This window comes from Alligator mississippiensis, chromosome 5 (assembly GCF_030867095.1).
Source record: "Alligator mississippiensis isolate rAllMis1 chromosome 5, rAllMis1, whole genome shotgun sequence".
In the NCBI taxonomy this organism is placed as follows: Eukaryota; Metazoa; Chordata; order Crocodylia; family Alligatoridae; genus Alligator; species Alligator mississippiensis.
In genome coordinates, this window is record NC_081828.1 from 107,350,859 (window position 1) to 107,372,232 (window position 21,374).

Below are 21,374 nucleotides of genomic sequence, written 5' to 3' on the forward strand. Positions count from 1 at the left end.
AAAGTCAGCTTAACTGTCAGAATGTACACACGTATGTAGGGGCAGAGCTGATTTAAATGCAGTGTAAGATAATACATCTCTGAAGTGTTGACGCTAAGACTTAAAGTATGTTGTGATGGCTGCCACCATGTCAAGAAGCTGTATATGTGTACACTCTGCCATGACTTAACTTAAGTCAACTTACTTAAGTCAGCTTAGTTAAATCGCCTTATTTTAAGTCAACTTAGATGTGTGATCATGCTATGTTGTATAGAGGTAAGGCAGAAAATGATGGGGGTGTTGTACTATAGTCCCACTTGTTCTGCAGGCAGCATTTAAGTCTCTAAGCCTGTCCATCCTATATGTGGCATTAGCACAATGTGCATATTTTTAAATAAATAAAGTTTCTAATCTTGTAAAATGTGCAAAAATGATGTTTATTTTCTACCTATGGGGACTTTTTACCATCTTGTACCATCTACACTTTTCCCAGAGCCTGACGAAGGGACTTTGATCCTGAAAGCTTGCAGAAAAGGACAATTTTCTTGCCATTTTCCAGTTGGTTTAATACAAGGGTCTAATAAAAGGTATCATTTTGGAACCAAGAGTTCTAGTTTTTTGTATTCAATTTTGTGAAATGTGGTTGTCTAATACATATTTTTTTCCATTTAGGGTATTATTTAACACAAAAGCTTCTCCTGAAATGTTGCTGATAGGTATTGTAAGGCCTCGGGGACCTCTTTGTGGGTACCCTGCCTCCCAGCGACTTCAGGGTGAAACCCTGTTCTGGTGCCCCCTAGATGGTCTGGGTGCTCCCCTCTTTCTCACCTGCCAAGTTTTTGCTGTTATAAGTTGAGTAGGCAGTTCCCAGTTGGGGCCTGGAGGTGTCTCGACCCTGGGGGTTGTCTTCATGGGGTTCCAAAACCTTCCCTTTACCCCACCCTTACCACACCTTCGGCCTGGGACGAAGCTGCTTCCTGCAGATGTTCCCCACACTGTCTGCCTTGCTAGGGCCAGGTCTTCAGGGCCGTGAACCCTAGTGGGGGGCATCCCTCGGTCTCAGATTGGTCTCCCCCTCTTAAGAAAAATAAACTTGCCCCATCTGGGGTCATGCACAACTCAACAGAAAAGATGCCGGCACCTGCCGATAGAGCTCTCGAGCCTGCCTTCCTCTCTCTCAGGCTCCTTTCTCTCCCCCTCCTAGGGACTTGTCTGTCTCCTTCCCCTTTAGCAAGTAGGGGTACTGGGACCTTCCCTGTGATCCATCCGTACCAGTTCCTCTGACATCCCCACCCTGGAGTCTGGCTGACTTGGGGTCTGGCGGTCTTGGTCGCTCTTGCCAGCATCCCTCTGCTCCCCTTTCTCAGGGCTCGTGTTTCCCTGGGCTCTGCCTCCTTCAGAACTGTCCAAGGATGATTGCGAACCTGGGGGTCTGCCCTGAATCCTAATTCCAGGGCTCCTTGTTGGAGCCTTGTTGTTCCCCTGCAGCGCCCCACCTGATTGCTGCTCTCCAGTGGGGCTTCTTGGTTCTTACCGGCCCGTGAACCCACTTCCTGCCTCACTGGTCTCCTGGTGGCCAGCTGCCTCCCCTTCCGGAGAGCTGGGGCTAGAGCTGGAGCCTCCCAGCTTCTCAAATGATGTCTCCCAGCTGGTGCTCCATTCCTCTATCCCCCGCTCCACCCCAGCTGTTTTTCTGGCCGCCTTTTGAGCATCCCACGCTGCTCAGAGGCCACTTTCCTAACTCTCCCCGACATGCAGGCTCAGGCAGCTGCGAAATCACCAAGCCTGCATTTGTGTCCATGCTCCAGCCTCCTCCCTGCTGCTGTCTGTCCCGGCTCCTAAGGTAAGTGCCGTGTGCTTTGGTTAGGGGTCTGGGCCATGCTGGGGGGGCTCCTGTCTCCCCTCTCACATGAAACTACACATACAAGCTCAGCAATGCCTTCCTTTTAGGGAGGGCTCCTCACCATTTCTTTAAAACAAACAATTTGCTATCACTTTCTGCCAGCAAAAATATGAGAGCACAATGTATTTCAGAGTTAGAGGTGTGTCTACGTTAGTGAATGCAGAGTTCAAAAGTTGGCGTGTATACCAGTCCAGGTTCTTTTTCACTTGCAGGGTGTTCTGTGTAATTAACAGTGCTTTAGAAGAAAAGTAGTATCCCTGTGTTGTTTATATCAGAAAATGACAGTTTCCATAGCAGAAGGATGAAATCACTCTTTTCGGTCCCCAGCTTGATAAGCTCAGAGGCAACAACTGCTGTCATTTCAGCTTTTTGTCTTTAAATAATGTAGTATTTGGTACCTCAAGATGCCATTTGGTCTTCCAGCAGAGCCTGAATCTCACAGAATCATCTTTCTATGTAAAGAATATCAGTGTTACTAAATTGTTACCCACTGGTACTAAACTCAGTAACGTGAAGCGTACTTCATTTGGTGGTAGATACTAATGTGTCAGCCTCTAAAATATAACAATGTCAAGGAGTTTTAGATACATATCACCTCCCATGTTCTAGACTAGGGGTAGCCAAATTGCAGCATGGGCAGCCTGTGTATGGTACATATTGGGGTGGAGACTGGCAGCACAGTGGCATATAGATTAGGGAACAGGAAACAGATTATCAGATCAGGCTGGGAGCACAAGGCAGGAAGCAGAAAACAAAACAGTGAATTGGTAAGGGAAGGGGATAGGAGTGGCAGCTGGGGAGAATGAAAGCTAATTTGGGGCATGCCTACCAAAAATGTTGGCCCTCACTGTTCTAGACTGAAACAATCCTCTCTCTTGATGTTTGTTTCAAAATCAGTCATGAAAAAATTAATTGAAATAATAATTTTAAAAGTACATATAGCTTCTGATTATCTTCCATGCCAGAAGCAGAGAATCTCTTTTATCTGTCATATTTGAGTACGCAGATAACTTTCTTATTTCATGTCCAAGCAATTGCTTTCATTTTCCTCAAGGCTGTTGAAAGCATAGTAATGCCAACCACCCAGCTCTCCTCTCTACTAATAAACAGTTCACAGGAACTGGATCTCCCCTGAGTCACATTTAGAATTAGAGCTCATAGAATAGTACAATATGTAATTTGTTGATGTCAAATATATGTCATGAGTTAACTCTGCTTCTCATGTTAGGGCTACATTATTTGTTTATAGTATTCGTTTGGAGAATAATACATGTATTTATAAAATGTTGATTATCCCTGAATGTTTTATGACTTTTGGCATAAATGGTGACTAGTCTACAAACAAGTGATACTCTACTTACTATTTTCTCTATCTCGGTAGTTATTTTCCAGTATGACTGTTCATTATCCATTCAAGGAGGAGAAACAATACCATGTGATTCAGATAACCAATCACATACCCAGAATACTGACAAGCAAATAACTAATGATTTATTCTGCATGGATACCTAGTGAAAGAGTCATGGATTGACTTTGGATTGAATTTGGTTTGCACAGGCAAGATCTTCTGTTGGTGTAAATTTAACATGCATACATTGATTTCAGCTGAATTAGCCTTTAAATGTACACATCGGCTGATGTATGTCAGTTCATCATACATTATATCTCATACATCAGTATTTGTGTGGCCCAAGTGGGACCCGAATTTAAAGGAATTACACTTGAAACTGGTCATTGTGGTCTATGAAGAATTCACCATATAACCTATCTACTAATACTATCTAAGGAATGTATTCAGAGATTACACTAATGAACGTTGACATAAACAATAAAAAATTTTGGAGATTTCTGGGCTTGTTCATAAATTATTTACAATCAGAAAAAGACTATATTCATTGGTTGACTGGTTAAATTCACAGCTCTCATCATGGCTATTATTAATACATCTTTTTTGGCATCAAATTTAGGAGTCTCAGTGCATCTACACGTGCAGTATCATGCCTTAGTTAATGCAAATTAAATCTCATATCTCTTATTGTGAGGTACTAGGGAAAATGCTCATTAGCCTGTCTTAATGCACATTATCTAAAGAGCAGGCATTTTTACAGATGTAAATACCTCAGCACCGGGTGTTTTCAAAAGCTTCCGGCACTGCTTTACTTGCAATTGTATAAGCAGTGAAATGCACTTCAGCACTGAGAAAATGGTGGTGGTGCACTTTTGACATAGAAGGTGTTTTACTTAAAAAGTGCATCACCTCTATTTTTTGTGCGCTGACATGCATTTCGATGCTTATACAACCTGCACATGGCACAGTGCAGTTCACATCAGCTCGTGTGCAGAGCCAACTCAATTAATCAAGTATGGTCTAAAACAGAAGATCTCTGCTGCATTGTGGGACAAAAATGTGTGTGTATAAATGCCCCATGATTTTTAAATGACATGTACTGTGCATTAGCCTATTTTAATGGACATTAACTAAATAGCACATTTTTTTTCTTTAATCTCTCTGAATGAAATCAGAACCCTCCAAATCAATTCGGAGAGATTTGGAAAGATTTGGGGATTTGGACGTAGACTCAGCTTTAAATGTTTTTTCTAGGTACCTCTAGGTACAGGCAGCTCATAAATGCTGCGATGCTGGGGCACATGGAGCATCCCACAGGATTGTGGGGGGCTCCTCAGTGCGCTCGGCAACAGACCTGGAAGTGAACCAGAAAGACTTCAGGTGCACTTCTGGGTTTGCTGGGGAGCGCACTGGGGAGCCTCCCTGTGCCCCCTGGCTTGGTGACTGGTGACTGCTGCGTCTGGGGACCACCTGGAGTCCCCCCACGGCTGTTCACCAAGCTGGGGAGGCATGCGGGGGGGGACCCTGTATGCTCCCCAGTGGACCTATAAGTGGACCGGAAGTATTTCTGGTCCACTTCCAGGTTCGCCACCAAGCATGGGGGGAGGGGGGAGTGCTGCGCTGCTGTGGGATGTTCCATCCACCCTAGCATTTCAGTGTTCACGAGCCATGCCTGGTACCTTGAGGTACATAGGAGAAACATTTAAAGCTGTGTCTATGTCTGAATCACTGATTCTCCAAATCAGCATTGAATCTTCAGATTCAGATTCAGTCGAATCAACGAATTGAATCACTGTCCCTGATTAAGCTGGATTTCCAGCACATCAGAGCAAACAAAAGTACAGGTATAAATGTTCCATGTGTAGATGTGCCCACTGTGATGTGATGAGGTCCAGAGATCTGACTGGTCTTTTTCAATAACACTTCAGATGATGGCAACTTTCCCATAAAGTTCTTGTTTGTGGCATTGAAGGTTATTTCAGCAGTAGGTTCATAAATACCTGCAGAATACAAGCTAGCATTTGTTGTTAGCACCATTTGGAAAGGTCCTGCAGCATCATTCAGCTGAATAGGCTTTTTTTTCCCCTCCATTACAGCTTCCCTGAATATTATATCAGGTAAGGCTTGGCTGAATGCCTTTATTTTCCCTGATATGCTTACTCCATCTTGCCCGGTATTCATGACAACCCATAAGTTTTAAAAGCAACCAGGCAAATTTTGCTTGCTAAATATTGAAATAATAAATTTGGAAACTCTTATAAATTACAATACTCGTTTGCTAGACCCAATGGACCAGAAAAGGAGGGCGGTAACAGTTTTCTGACAGACTATGTATTAATGCCATCATGCTGTTTAAATTTCATCTGTCCTGTGTGCGCTTCAGAGGTTAAAAAAAATTGCAAGCTAAGACAGTAATATCATCTTACTGTGTTAAAGACACCTATTAGTCATGTTCCAGGCAAATAGGGATTTATGACTCAGACATAATTCTTCCAAATATGCCTGCTGTTCATAAAAGGCAGAGATATATGACTCAAAAATAACATTGAGACAGGAATAATTTTACACTTCACTTTGCAACATTGACTTTCCTCCAGAATATATAGCAAAATCTCCATGTTTTATGAATAGGTTTCTGTCAATACTACAGATTAATGGCTCAAACTTCCAAATCAAGTGAATTTCTCAGCCAAATAGAGGAAGAAATCAGCTCAGAGAGTGAAGAAAGAAGCGCATAGATCAGCAGTTCCCAAACAAGGTGTCACAACCCCAAATGGGATCACAGGACTTACAAGTAGGCTTATGAACCTCACAGACTTCAATTACCCTGAATAGATTCAGACCAAAAGTAGGGTTGTATGTAGTCACAAGATATGGGACAAGGTCATGGACCAAAAGATTGGAAACCACTGATGCAGATCACTTGTTCAGAGAGCTCTGCATTGGATGAACCGAGTCACATGCTACACATTTTATCCAATAGTAATATGCCTTCTTTTGTAATTGAGTACTGAAAGGAAAAAAGAAAACATGCCGGGCCTTTTCCTGGACTTAGCTCCTACTCCTGTCTATTTGGTTTCTGTGGAAAGCTACAATTTTTAGGAAGGGTAGCAAACTTTATAACAGGAAAGTAATATTTTTGGCAAGGTAGATGAAAGAATCTCTGAACATTTCTAATTTCAGGCAGATGCAGAATAAACTCTGTTTGACAACCTCCTCCTGACTACTGATCATGTTAGGGTATCCAACCACTTAATTCCTAGATTGATATGACTCTAGAAGCTTAAGAATTCAGACATTTCCCTTCAATCTTGCATCTTTCCTGAGGTGCAAACTCCCTGATCAGCCCATATTAATTACAAAAAAGTTATGTTCTTAATTTAGGATAATTGTAGTTGTCACAATCATTGAATGATATTGCTAAAGACTACATGGAAATCTAGATTACCACAGCCTGAAAACTTGCTTGCAACTAACTCATTGCAGTAAAAATGTTCATTGAGAGAGAGACAGGATAAGACAAGAAGAGAAAGCTGAAATGTCTCCTTTATAGTTCCAAAGAGCAGCTGTAGGTCTAGCTCACAATCCCAATCCTGCAGTTGAATGCTGTGAGGCATGGCTGTCTCCCTCTACTTTGTTACTGGATGTAAAGATTTACCCATTTCTCCTTATGGACTGTTAAATGCAGTCAGTGGTCACGCATAGGGGGTGCACCCCCTGACAGGCAGTGTTCCCTGCTTAGGTGACAGGCAGGGGAGGCAGGCAAAAGTGCTGGTGAGCCCCCTGAGAGCACCAGGCAGGGAGTAGGGGAACCAGGAGAAGTGATCCCCGTGATCCCCCCATGGTCGATCATGCTGATGGTGGGTGGGGGAGGAGGGGGTTCCCCTGTGGCCAATAACACCATCGCAGAAGTGCCAGCAGCACTTCTATATTGGCATAATTGGCCAATTGACCTCCACCCCAAGTCAGTGCAATCGGCCCCAGTCGCTGACTGGCTGCTGGGGAGGAGGGGGGAGCAAGTGCCCCCCCTGACTCAGGAGGCACCAATCACCCATGAATGCAATTTAACTTGCACTTCTCTAACCTCCTCCTTTCTTAAAAGATGTGTGTTGGCACCAATGGAAATAATTACAATTCAAAGACCGGGGGGAACATCTAGGAATATCCTTTTTCAAAGTCAACAGTATTAGGCAGAAATGCTAGATGATTACATTTTAAAACTCTAAGTGTTTCCCAAGAAAAGGCTAGGTGTCAGTATATTTAATAGGGAGGTTTTTATTATTTTAATAGGCTAAAACAATGTAGGCATCTAATCTCTTGCTGTTGGTTCAATTTGAGTTTTGTAATTGTTTTTATTATACTCTCACCCAAATAAATTAAATCTGAAGGTTTTCATAAATGGAGATAAACAAAGATGCCTCACCACCAAAACCTGGAAAATGGGTGGCATTCTTCATTGTATATTACTTTCCTTTATTTAACCTGAATTATAAATCTTTGCAAAATAATTCTTCACATCCAACAGGTACACCGGCATAGATGAAGAACCGGTCTGTGCCTATTTTGTGGGCAGCCACAGAAACTTCTTTTATAGTTGAGCTGATGTGAAATGCCTTCTCCTAATGAGACTGACAATATCCTATACCAGTTGCAATGTGGAATAATCCATGCTATTTCCTCTTTTATAACTTGCCCTCTGATACTGGAAAAAGCAATATATAGGTGTTAGTACGTGATGACTTGGCATTGAATTCTGGAATTTATGAGTAAGTGAATAGAGAACCGTCTGCTGTTGCTTCCAACTCAAAAACCCAGGGGGAAAGCTGGCCATAATGAGATGTGACGTTACCTGTTGTTGCCTTTGCAGGTACCCATAAACATAATTTAACTTTCTAGAATTTAAAAAAAAACCCCTTATATTAACCAAGTTTCCTTGTGATACAGTGTTCAGACAACCAAGCCTTTTGTCCCTGTCCAGATGAGGAATCAGTACACAATTCAACAGTATTGCCTTAGATATATCCATAAGGTAAAAAAGGAAACAAGCAGGAAGCAAAATAGTTTGAAACAATACAGTATTACAAACTGGTGTTTGATTGTAATTTGTTTCCACTGCATTTTTTTCTCAATATACTAAATAATCAAAGGATCCCAAATATTTGAAGACCTTCATCCATGCTCAGCTTAATGAGAGTTTATATGCATGCTCTGGGGGGGGAGGGGAGCCGCTTTAACTAGAGTGGCTCTAATTAAAGTGCCCACAACATCCCATGTATCAGCGTCCCCACACTGAAAAGTGGCAATGGGGGCTCTTTAACTAAAGTCCATTCAACGAGCTTTAGTTAAAGCACCCCGCCACCATTTTTCAGTGTGGGGATGCTGATACATGTGATGCTGGAGTCTGCTGGAGTGTGGTAATTGCCACACTCCAGCAGACTCGATTAATCATGAATTACCACATCTTTTCATCTTTCAGGGATCATCGAGTCTGCCCTGACACGCTGCAATTATAACGCATCGGAGCATGCTCACCGCACATTTATAGGTACTCAATGGATCTAAAATGCTTCTTAAATCTTTCTCTCAGTTCATATGAACCTGCTTCTTTCCTACCTCTTACCAATCTCATGCAGTCAACATCAGTTATGCTTCTCCCCTATCCCTTCCAAATCTTATGATTGGCTTAAAAAAATCACAACATAATTTTTAAAATGATAAGCTTTGGAATTTTATACATTCTGGGGGGTTGGTTATGTTTTTAACCTTTATGATATTTTTTTTCCACATTTTCAAATTTTTACCTACCAAGAGGCTGACAACTAACTTAAAACAAACCTCCTCCCACCCCTTGAAAAACAGATGAAGTGCTGAGTAATTCATGATTCCAGGAGCAGTGGTTTCAAGACATATTACAAAGGTAAAATGGTTAACATGCAGACAGTCCAGTCCTACTTCTATGGGGAAGGACCCTTGTTGACAAGGAGCCTACTTCCAGAATTAATGAATGGCAGTTATAGACCTCTGATAGTTCTCCACAATGTACATTTTTTTCCACTGGAACCATTAAACTGGAAGTAGCTCAGAATATTTAGACTGTTCTTAGAAGAAATGAGCTTAACCAATCACAGTGTTTTCTCATTACACCCTCTTAGCTAAGTGTATCTACAACCACTTTATGCTTTCTAGGTTTATGGTGAACTATAAATGTGCATTTAAAATCTCTTTAGGATTTTGCTTTGTAAGAAACCACTATAGGGTACTGTGGTCTACTGATACAATGAATTCTGTAACTAGCAATTATTCTTGATGGGTCTTGAGTGCCTCTACAATACGAGCCACTCCACAGCTGAATACCTATTCTCTCACACACCCAATTTGTCACTCCCTAAAGGTACTATCTGCAGTCACAGTATCTTACTTCGTCCACTCAAGTACAAATCTGACATAATTCCATGTCCTATTATATTTTGACAAATGAACAGGTTAGGCCTGAGAGTTTAAAGCATTAGGTGATTTAGGAATGTGTGTTTCTAATATATTCTTTGAAATTTACACAGCAATATTTTCCACAAATCTACAAAAGCCACAAAGATCTACAAGCAAGTGTGCCTTCCAAGTCTGCAAGATATGTAGGACTCGGCCAGTTCTTTAACTTTCCTGCATCTGAAGGAACGAATAGGCAATGCTGTAAGGCTGACATTTGTTTCCCAGCACGTCAAACCTAAATTTCATAATGAGAATTAGAATCTATACAGTGCCAGCCCCCTGCTGCTTGCATGCTTTATGTAAACCGAAACTGTCTAGAGAATGGAAATGGGGGAGAAGAATGTTTAAGCTTACCCCATTCCCTCCCCAGAAGGCACTTGGCAATTTCCCATGATCCCTGCAGGCAACAAGTGAAATCAACAACCACCTTCCATGCAGGCTGCCAAATGCTAAGTGCCCTGGCTTTCAACTTTCCACTTCCTTCCAGATCTGGCTGACAGCTTGCTGCAAGGCAGGGAGGATCAGCGTTCTGGTATTCAACCTCTTTGAAGAGGTGATAGAAGTAGGAGTTGCAAGGTCAGGGCTCAGCAGCAGGAAGACAAATCAAAAGTCATCTGTGGAGGGCACTGCTACATGTTACACTTAGCATGTGCTATCTGCACTTACAACGCCAGCATCTGAGTTTTCAAGCAGTGAAGCATGTATTAAGTGCTATTGTAGTATAGTAAAGTTAGGATCTGGTGAGGAGTATCTCTAGCTTGTATTAGCTAACATGTGCTGAGCTAATTTTGGACTGCTTCATGGAGGTAATACAATCAAGGGAGTCTGGTGTGGGGGGGATGGAGGTGGGGAAGAAGTGCAACAAAGCTGTGTTTCAGATTCTCAGCCTCTTCACCACACTCCAGAGCCTTGAACCAATAAAGCTGTCAAACAGCTGTTTTATGCGCTCCCCTAATCCACCTCTACCACACTAGAAACTTGGTGGTTCAAGGCTCTCCTGTGAGAGAGCTGGCAGCACAACAAATGGCTTTGTTGGGCTCTCCCCTGGCTTCACAGCACCACAGCCTTGCCAGCTCCCGGGTCCAGTGTGGTGCTTGGGCTGGGAGCCATGGTCCCAGCCCCAGTACCACATAGGAGCAAGTTCAAGTTTATAAAGTACATGAGGGTGTCTCCAGTTGTCAGGACTTTAGATAAAGTATTAATACTTGATAGAACATCAGAGAAGCATTCTCCAATCTCTGAACAGCTCTCTCTTATACTAGAATAAGCCCTGAATGTTAAAATGAGAGATGATTCTCTTGTTTTCTCTTAACCACTTTTATTGGATGATAGTCATGCAGCAGACCTACATTACTGAATTATCTTGCTCCTGACATCTTGTTCAGCTTGTTAGATATATTTGGGTGTGGGGTGCCTACATTGTGCTGACAATTAAGTCTCTTGTAGTAAACATATTGATTTCTCTTCATTAATCTTCCACACCATTACAATTGGATGACATATGCTACTCATTGAGAACAGTCGCTAGCATAAATGTTTTTTTGTAATGTTTCCTGTCATAGAAGAATGTTATAAAAGAATGTTCTTCTATGTGAGTTGTATGAGTGGGAAACCTCTAGGTTCAAGGATTGTTCAGTGATGGCCAGTTTTTCATATCTGACCAGTTTTTATTTTCCATTAAGAACAAGATGGCATTTTGTAGAAGCAGCTGTTTGAATTGCTTTCTTTCATTCCCTTTTACTGAGGATTCTGTCAAGTCCACTCCATCATTTACTGAATAGGTTGCATTATGGCCTTGGTTTCTGTGAGACATTTCCCCGTGTTCTGTTTCACTAGCTGTACATGTCTGCCAGGAAGGTTGATTGTTCCTATAAAGAATTCTTCCTTTAAAACTGTTTAAAATAGAGTTCCATGGAAAACAGTCACAATTATTACATGGAATTTTCATACTGTGAGGACATCATGCCAGCACCCTCCTTTCTAGTACTTGGTTCTAACCTATTAAGCTTTCTAAGTTGTCTATCTTAGTTTCCTGAGAGGCCATTTATCTTTGGGCACCATACTGGCACAAGGGAGTGAGACAGGTGTACTTGGGCTGAAGCCCCCTTGATTTGAGGAAGAGAAAGCTCTCTGGTTTTCTTGGGTGTAGCTTGCCTTCCCAGGTTGCTGCTAGGCTGCCTGCACAGGCTTCCTGCAGAGCCCCTGAGCTCCACAACTGTAGCGCAGCAAACTAAAACTCCTTGGAGGAATTAACTTTCACAAATAACTCCTCCAAGGAGGAGCTTTAGTTTGCTGCTGCCCAAGTCATTTAAGGTGCATTACATTGCCGAATTTGCTACAGCGGCTGGAACTACTGCACAATACACCACCGCCTTGTGCAAACACCAACACCATTAAAGCGGTGCAAAAGCATTTAACCCACTTTAAAGTGTTGTGCACACATGCCCCTCATTTCATCTACACACAACCTAATTTCTACCCTGTGAAGGCACACCTTTTGTGGCAGAATGGCTGAGAGTAGAGTTAGAAGGATGACATTCCTGCTGTGGAGGACACTTTGCTTTATTATTCTCCTGCTGTATATATTGCTATTATTGGAGGGGAATGAATAGATTAATGGCCCATTCATTGTGAAAATTACATTAGGTCCAGACATCCACAGCATGGGATGGGCTTTTATTTAAGTTCTATAAATCAAAACAAATACAAAATCTGTAAAGAGCAGTCCAGTATGGACATTCATGCATGCTGACTTGTTTTCACATCAAGTTTCACCAATCCACGAGAGGAAAGAATTCTTCTCTACTCATCTGAAATCTTGGCAGGAGCAATTCTAAAGCTATAAGCTGGGTCCCTATGCTTTATCCTACCAGCATTCAGTAGAAGAGTGGTGATTAGAAAAAAAAATCCTAATATTTCACAAACTTTTTTTCAAAAAATTACAATGGCATCTATTTCAAACACAGAAGCATTAGAAACATTTTCAGAAGTACTTACCATAGTTATGGGAGACATTATTTTTCTTGTTGTCTCTCAGATTATTTGTTATCAATTTCAGCCCTAATGCAGTGAAGCACTTGAATATACACTTAGCTTTAAACAAGATTAAGTACATACTGTAAGGACCTTGCTGAATAAAAAATGGAATTGGTACTTTACTTTATGTACAAGCCTAAGTCCTTCACTGAACTGCCTTAGCTCCTGTAAAGGCAACGTGGTTCTCTTTCAAAACTGGATTCCTCCATATGTCAAACTAGTTTTTCAACTATCATAACATTTATGTAGGCATTCACTATTGTTAACGGTGTTAAAGTTAATATTGTAAGAGTATTTTTTTTTAAACCTATACATTTACTGTAGCATGAAAACAGAAATCCTTGGGAGCCTAAGTTTTTCCTAAAGGAAAAATGCCTTGCTTAGGGAGATGATTGAAGAAGTGACAAAACTAAGATTCTAACACATACTGTTTGCCCTAAACTCCAGATTTCTATTCTTTCCCTCAGATGACTGCAAAATGTTCAGCACTGACTTCTTGTTATATTCTATGATATAAAATGCCAAATTTATTCTGCAGTCTGCTCCTGGGGCAACACAACTATGTATGGGACACCTCTTATCTTGACTTGTGTTAATGCCAGACTCTAGCTCTTCAGAAGTAAATATAAATACGCTAATAGTCATCATCCTGAAACCAGTCACATTATATAATAGTATATTTTTTATTAGTGAAAGTTAACATATGATTAACATACATTAGCATTCCATCCAAATATTAAGAGATCTTGTTCATAACCTGTATTTGATCCTTGTAATGGCACGCGTATGTTTGGTCAACTTCTTATAATGATAACTGTATTTATTTTATTCAAATTCCAAAAATGGTAATCAATCAAAATATGACCTGTAGACCAAACCATAAAATGCAGCGCATGGAACTGAGTCATCCAGACTGTGGGGCTTCCCAGGAGTTCAGAAATTTGGTGATGAGAGATCAGTGGCAGTGTTAATTGCTGCAGCTCTGGGAGCTGTACAACAGTTAACACTGCCATCACTCCCCCAATGCTTTTTGCATCCTTATGAGCTAGATGACTTGGCCCTGCATGTTGGATCAGGCCACACCATGACCCTGAACTAGCTGCATGGGCCCAGATCCAGTGTGCAGGGCTGAACTGTGGCTGGATCTGGCATGGAGACCTGATCCGGTGAAGTAGATCCACCAGCTACACCCCACTCATCCGGCCTGTGCACTGGAAAAGTTCAGTACAACTGATAATCACATATTATAAAATCTACTGTAGCCTTAAATTTGTCTGTCATGATTTTCCATTGAAATCATTAGTTTATCATTTTTCCATTTCAGGCCAATAGTGGAGGATCATCCATTTTCTAAAGATGGATTTATGTCTAGCTACTTGTGGAAATTATGTTATAAATGGGTTAATTGAGCTGTAATTATATTATCAATGGGTTAATTGAGCTGTAATTATATTATCAATGGGTTAATTTCAATGGTAACTCAGCAGAGTCCCTTGTGCACACAATATCAAAAATGCTTGTTAAGTATACAAAAGTCCTTATTTTAAAACTATTTTTCCTGGAGTCCATTCTTTACAGTTAGCCACCTCTTTTGGATGGTTTTAATCCATGTGGTCTGGGTCCTTCTTCAATATTAATATCCCTTGTCAAAGGAAAGAAAATAACACTCTCTGTATCAAGTGCCTGATCTGGTGTATAAGGTCTGGGGCTTCCCAGGGGTCTGGAAATCTGGCCATGTAGAAGTAGTGCCACCACTCTCCTGACACCAAATTTCCAGACCCATGGCAGCCCTGGACCCTACACATTGGTCAAGCACTGGACGACACAGAGGTATGGACTGGATATGTCCCATACAATGAGCTTTATCCCTCCGCTCCCCCATCTCACACCATATCTTATTTTTTCATGAAGATACAGATGTATCGACTGGTCACTGAAAAATACAAATGATTGTGTAGGGGTTCACCTGCTTAGAATTCCTGGGCATGCTACACCTTCTAATATTAAAAGAACTGGTCTTCCTTTAGAAAGGTTATATACTTTGTATACTTTATAACTCTTTGTATCATCCAAGGCAGTGGAAAGCCAGCAGCCTCTGTAGTATTATGTGGAGACTATTTGCTAACTACTAGGATCACTCATCCAAAGAGATTAAAACTAATTCAAAGAGATTAAAACTTCAGTATACATTACATTCTCCCAACTCAGTCATCCAAAGATACTGATCAGAGAGAAACCATGGCCCACTTTCTAACAGCATATACCTGGGAAACTTCCTGGTTTCACTACAGTCTTGGGCCCCCATCTGAAAAAAAAAAGAGATACTAATGCTTGCCAGCCTCATACAGCTGTTGTGAAGATAAATACAATGAAGACTGTGAAATGCTTAGATACTAGAGGAACAGGAGAAAATAAGAGCCTAAGAGAGATTCACAGTATGTGACTACTTAGGTTGTACAGTTTAGCATCATGACACCTGTATCCTAAGTGCATTTTTTAAACATAATAATACAAAATTAGAAGTGCATTACTCTTCATGTTTGCATGATTTTTAAATCACTTCTAATAGTAATAATTCCCCTTCTTTGCCCCCTTCCTCTACACACATACTCAGTTGCTGAAGGTCGTTTATTAGGTACAATAAATGTGAACCCTGGGACCCCCAGAACCCTAACAGAACCCTCAGGACCCCCAACAACCCCCAGCCTAGCCAGAGGTAAGCAGGGGGCTGTGGTGGGAGGGACTTAGCCCAGCTGTGGGGAGGCAGCTGAGAGAAGCCGAAGAAGGTCACATACCCCCAGCTCCTACTTCACTTAGGCCCCCAGGGAGCCATGTGGCTGGAGCCATACCAACAGGCATGCTTCTAAGGCTGGTGCACGAGTTAGCATGGGAGTTCACACAGGAGGGCAAGCTGGAGGGCATGAGGCTCTGCCAGTGAGCCCCAAGGGAAGGTTGGCACAGTAGTAGCCAGACCACCACCAGTGCAATGCTTCTAAGCACCTAGTGCACCTGTCTCCTCATGGCCCTCCTGCACCTCATGCTGTGGGTGGACTCCTGCTGGCAACTGCTTCTCCTCCTTCTCGGCAGTGCCAAAGCTGTGCAGGGTGGCAGTAGCTCTATTGGTTGTGAGGAAGCAGGAGAGCTCCTCACAAAAGGGCATGATGTGCCTTCTTCCCTGGAACATCTTGTTGGTCTCTGTAGTGTACCTTCATCCACTTTGGGTTTGCCCCACACTGCACCCAGTCTGTGTTGTTACCTTGAACTTGCATCTGTTCATTAATTTGCTTGAACATCTACCTAATGCAACACCTGCTGTGGAGCTGCTCCTCAGTGTCCTGTTGGCCTCAGAAGGAGATGCTATCCCTCATCTCTGTGACTACATAATTCTGGGCCCAGTGTTGAGTACTGGAAGAAGGCAGGGCAAGGTCTGCCACAGTGTGTGGTAATGCCCATGGGGTCTCAGTATCTGTGGGTGAGTGAGGTTCTGGTTGATGGATGTAGATGGGTGTAGTGGATTTGGGGCTTGGAGCATGGCACTCCCTCTGCATCTGGCTCTAGCCCCTGCTCCAGAGTGACCATACTGGCCAGACCATCCCTATGACCCTTAACTTTCCAGGTGGCTTTTACTTGGCAACCTGAAGATGTCAGATATACCCTGTCTCCCAACCTCAAACTTTCCAGGGGCTTCTGTCTCACAACCCAAAGGTGGCTGGCTACATCCTGCCTGAAGTTTCCAGAGGCATCCAGCTATCTGCACCAGCTTGGATGCTCATAACCATTGTCAAGCACAAGTGTTCCAGGAACATGTACCTGGCAACAAAAAAAACCTGCCAACACCCCGTGTCAACAAGGAACAGGCACCTGACAGCAGTGGCAAAGCTCCAGAGAGGACAGGGTCCCATCCAGACCCATTATGAGGTTCTGTATACACTCCTCCTATTTGAAGTGGTTGGGTCTATATGGGGATTTAGTTTGCTGGGTGCCTGGGTCTAGCCTTTGAAATGTGGGGTCTGTGGGACTGTGACCAAATCTTGGGGTATAGGGTTCCTAGCATCAGGGTTCAGGGCTGTGGGATCATGTGCAAAACTTGGTGTTCGGAGTTCCTAGCTCAGTGTGCAAGCATTGGGGTCTGGAGCTATGCCCGAGTCTTGTGGTTCTCTTGGCCTCAGTCTTCAGGTCTGCATATAGGTCATGGAGCACTTTGTGCTGGAGTTTTGGGGGGCATGGAGGCATAGCCTGGTGTCTGGGGCATGTGCAGGGAATATGGCTGCCTCAGGCAGCCCTGTATGTGTATGTGTCCTGAAGCTGGAGGCAGGGCTAGGGACCCAGGTTGGTCTTTCCTAATCCTGAGACAGCCTGGGGTGAGAAGCTGGGCTATTTTCCAAAGTAGCCAAATGGAGGCCAAGTTCCAGCATGCCTCCCTGTGAGTGAGGGATGGGATTTTGGGGGGGGGGGGGGGGGCAGCGCAGGAAGGGGCTTCAATGCATACTGGGCTAACTTGAAGCAATAGGGGAACTTTGCAGGCATTCAATAGAACAGTCTACCTCCTATCAATATAGTTTAGTATGCCTTGAACATAATCTAAATGTAGGTCATGTGCACCATTTGGAATCTGATCTAGGTGCACCCCTACAGATTTAAATTGAACTAAGCCCACTTAAAACAATCTAAATGTAACAGCTGTACATCCCTTAAAGGTACAGTTATTGGTGGTGCTTTCATTTATCACATGTGATGCTGCAGTTTTCTTTCTCAGGAAGCTCATTTGATAGTCAGGAAAGGTGGTTGAATGATACTGAATAGGTTATTCTACCCTAAGACAGAGTTTACTGAACTAGGTTAAACTATGCCCCACTATAGGTATAAAAGGAGGACTTAAGAACTCAGGAGATACTTCTGTCTAGCCAAGCTCTTATAAGTATCCACGGGGAGAATTTACATTTGATTCAGCTGGTCCTGAGAGAGATCAGCTACTTTGAAACTGGCCTTTTAAATGCAAAGCAACCCTGGCTTAGAGGGGCACTCATAAAATAATAACATGTCTGCCATTAATGTAATATTATGTTGTATTTGAAAGAATGCATTCCCACATAAAATATGAACTGCTGTGGTGATTTATTACAGCCTACTCTATGACACCTTGAGATGGTAACACAACTATTTTTTAAAATAATTTACTATATATGTATACTACTGTAGTTATTTCTAATGGAAAGCAGACTCATACTACACAGACACACATGAACACACAAAGATACACTTCAATGGTATATATCCCTTTATTACTTTAATATTTAATGGGAACAAAGATTAATTTGATTTCCCATCAAATTAATCTATTCAGCATTAAGCTGATAGTGTTAAAACCACACTAGTTAAGATTATAAACTCTGAAAGGTAAGGCTTTTCTCCTTGTTATATAGTTGTATAGTGTCTAACATAACATAACCATGGCCTTCTCAAACACCTGATATCTCACACACACGCCTCTTTTGTTTTGTCAGGTACTAGTAAGCTGTTTTGTAGAGAAAATATTTTTTTTTTCTCTGCAAAATAGCCTACTAGTACCTGACAAAATGAAAGAGAAGAAATGGCTTTTTGGTGATATTTTTTTACTGGACCAATTATATAGTGAATTGTTGTACCTTTACGATTTCCAGGTCCTGCAACACCCTTCTGAATTTTGTACTAAGGTATAACATTCACCAAAACATTCCTAATAGCATTATTTGTCAGATATTTGTCACAAAACTCTGGAGTCATTGCCATTCAGTATTTGGTTCAACAAAACTGAAAGTTTACTGAGAACAGAGGATGTGTATAGATGTTCAGGATTTTTCTCCCAGAGCAAAATGGCCGCTCCAGGAGAACAGTAACCCAGGAACAATGAGGATTAAATGGCTCCCAAGAGAGATTTTCCCTGGGAGAGCAAACTTCTTGATACATATCTTCAGAGATAAAGCTGCAGGATAGTCCTCCAGAATCCCAGTGTGCTTTGCCAATCCTCCCCTTCCCTCCCAAAGATCCAAGGAGACAGTGTGTCACTCAGCCTGGACTCTACTGCTGCAGCCCAGCAGGAAGCTCCTTCCTAACTAAGCCCCTCATTGTGCTGCATCAAGACAAACCCTGAGAGGCAGTCTGGGTCAGACAATCAGGGCTGGTACACACTGCTGTTGCCTGGTAGACTGAGTAAGCAGAGCACACTCAGATGTATGCAGAGGGCCCCCTGACTACATAGCAGTTCAGTATTCAAATGTCTGCTTAGGGGTGCCTGGGTAAATTTTTCTATCAGTAAAAATAAACTGGGAAAATTCTCTCAGATCATTGAATGTATGTATGCATACTTAGTTTTTCCTGCTCTTCAGAAAGGCAGCAATGTAGTACTCAACTTGAACACCAAATAACAAATGCCTACAAGTTACATATCTTTATTTAGGGGTATTCTCTCTCTTCTCTGAACTTTCAAGTACTTAAACTTATTTAATTGGTTTTGTCAGATCATCACATAATGGAAATAACATGTGAATTAGTAAGGTACCTGATATACCTCTAACATTTTGCAAGTCAGATGCATTGCAACTACTAAAAACACACACACACACACACAAACAGCTCTTCTTCTACTAATATATTATCCTTGTGTCCTTTCTATCACTACGCTGCTTTACTATGCACTGAAGAATTACTGCCACATCATAATCACCTAATGTAATAAAACCCCACTGGATTTAGAAGTACTGTAATCTTAAGTGTGTGCACCTTATGTGAAAGAACTGGCAGCATATGAGCTGACCTGTGCCAACACCATTATTAATTCTTCAGGAACTGTAAGCAGCTTCAGGCTATAGAAAATAATTTACTCAGGAAAGCAATAGGGACTTTCAGAAAAACCTATCAGGTGAATAGTCTTTTTCATCTCTAAAAACAAGCAGACAATGTTTTTCAGGGATTAAAGTCAATGGCAAATAGAAAATATCTCCAAGTATCATTATGTTTATTACCCATTGCTCTATTAATGTACGTTTTGCTGAATTGTGTTTATTACAGCATGTGTTTTAACAATCTGCTGATTTAAAAACTGTTAATAATGTTTTCTTGCCAGCTCTTACAACCTGTCAAATAATTTAGATGCCCTTCCTGAATGGCTGTTGCAGGAAGGCATGCATTAGTTAATAATACCACAAAATTGAGCTCTTCACACGTAGTAGAATTCCAGGGGCCCTGGAAATAAAATAGGGGTGTCACTGGAAAACATTCATATCTCTGCACCTTTACAAGCAGACTCAAAATGAGAAATCAAAGTATTTTCTGTCATATAAAACTTCCAGACACAATACAAGAAGAAAGGTAAAACTTCAAAGTGCTCCATTTACACTGGAAATTTGCATAAAAGAGTGGAGCAAATATATTTGGAAATATTACACACAGAATAATCTACTGGGGAAAGAAATGGTGACCATCAGATAGCTACAGGCTCTAGTGCAATAATGAGAGGCGAGTACTCAGAGGTGTAACAGGCCATGTATGTCCTGGGCAGCAGCAGTGCACATGACATTGGCAGCTGCCAATGGGGGCTGCACAGCTAGCTGGCAGCAGTGGCTGCTAGTTTGTGCCCCTTTGCAGAGAGGGTGGCCAAAGCTGCTGTCCAAGTAACCCTCCTCTCCCTTATTTACGCTACTGATTACAGGCTGGAGAAGCCAGGAAATCTTTATTTCTATTTTTATCACATCTATACTTATTGAAACACTCTTCAGAAGCAGTTAACTATTCCCTGTTTTAGTGATACAGACTAAAGATCAGAGACTGGCTTAAAATCATATGGCAACTGACTGTCAGAATCAAATTTATGCTGGGTTTTTGTTTGTTTGTTTGTTTGTTTGTTTACATTCAGAAAGTCGAGATGAACTTGATAAAAGTTTTACCTTAAAAAGGGGTAAATGGTATTGTTAAAATGTTTAAAATTTTCAACATGAAACGTTTTTATTCAAGGCTATTTTTGTTCCATTTCTTTTCAGAGCATACAGGGACCTCAAAGATCTTGTGCAAATGCAGAATACACTATTCTACCCCTGTCAAATCCTTATCTTACTTCATGAAAACCTCCAATGGAGGAAAATTTTCGGATTCTCTGGGCAACTTGTTCCATAGTTTTTTCTAAATCCCCCCTCCCCCCCGATTTAATCTAAATCCATTTTACTGCAATTTAAATGTTGTTTTGTAACCTCCATTTTGGCTACAGACAGAAGTTGCTCTCTCTCTTCTTTATGGGGGTCTTTTAAATATATGAAAATCACCATCTTGTTCCACTTGACCTCTTATTCTCCAAACTAAATGTGCAATCTCTTTCATACAACTTGTACTGTAGCCCCTTAATCATCCATACAGTTTGCCTCTGAATCTTCCCCAGGTTCTCTACAGAGTTCTGAAAATATAATAAAACAACTGCAAACAACATTCTAGATCAGGCATAACCAGCAGCAAGGAGAGGTGTTATCATTTCCCATCTCTTATGCAAATTGATTTTTTTTTTAATTGACTTGCTGCTTCATGTCAAGACTGTGATTCATGCCTTTCTCTACCCGCTGCTTCCAGATCCTTTACAGCAGTACAACTGCCTGCCTA

The 21,374-nt window shown here is 41.7% G+C and overlaps 1 long non-coding RNA gene across 1 annotated transcript in view; it reads left to right on the plus strand.

Moving 5' to 3' along the window:
• Positions 1 to 1,673: 1,673 nt before the first annotated feature.
• Positions 1,674 to 21,374, plus strand: part of LOC109282212 (uncharacterized) — a 36,171-nt gene continuing 16,470 nt past the window's right edge. The window contains exons 1-2 of the long non-coding RNA XR_002089130.2: positions 1,674 to 1,822; positions 8,707 to 8,775. This is a non-coding gene — a long non-coding RNA (uncharacterized LOC109282212). The remainder of the gene's footprint in view (positions 1,823 to 8,706; positions 8,776 to 21,374) is intronic.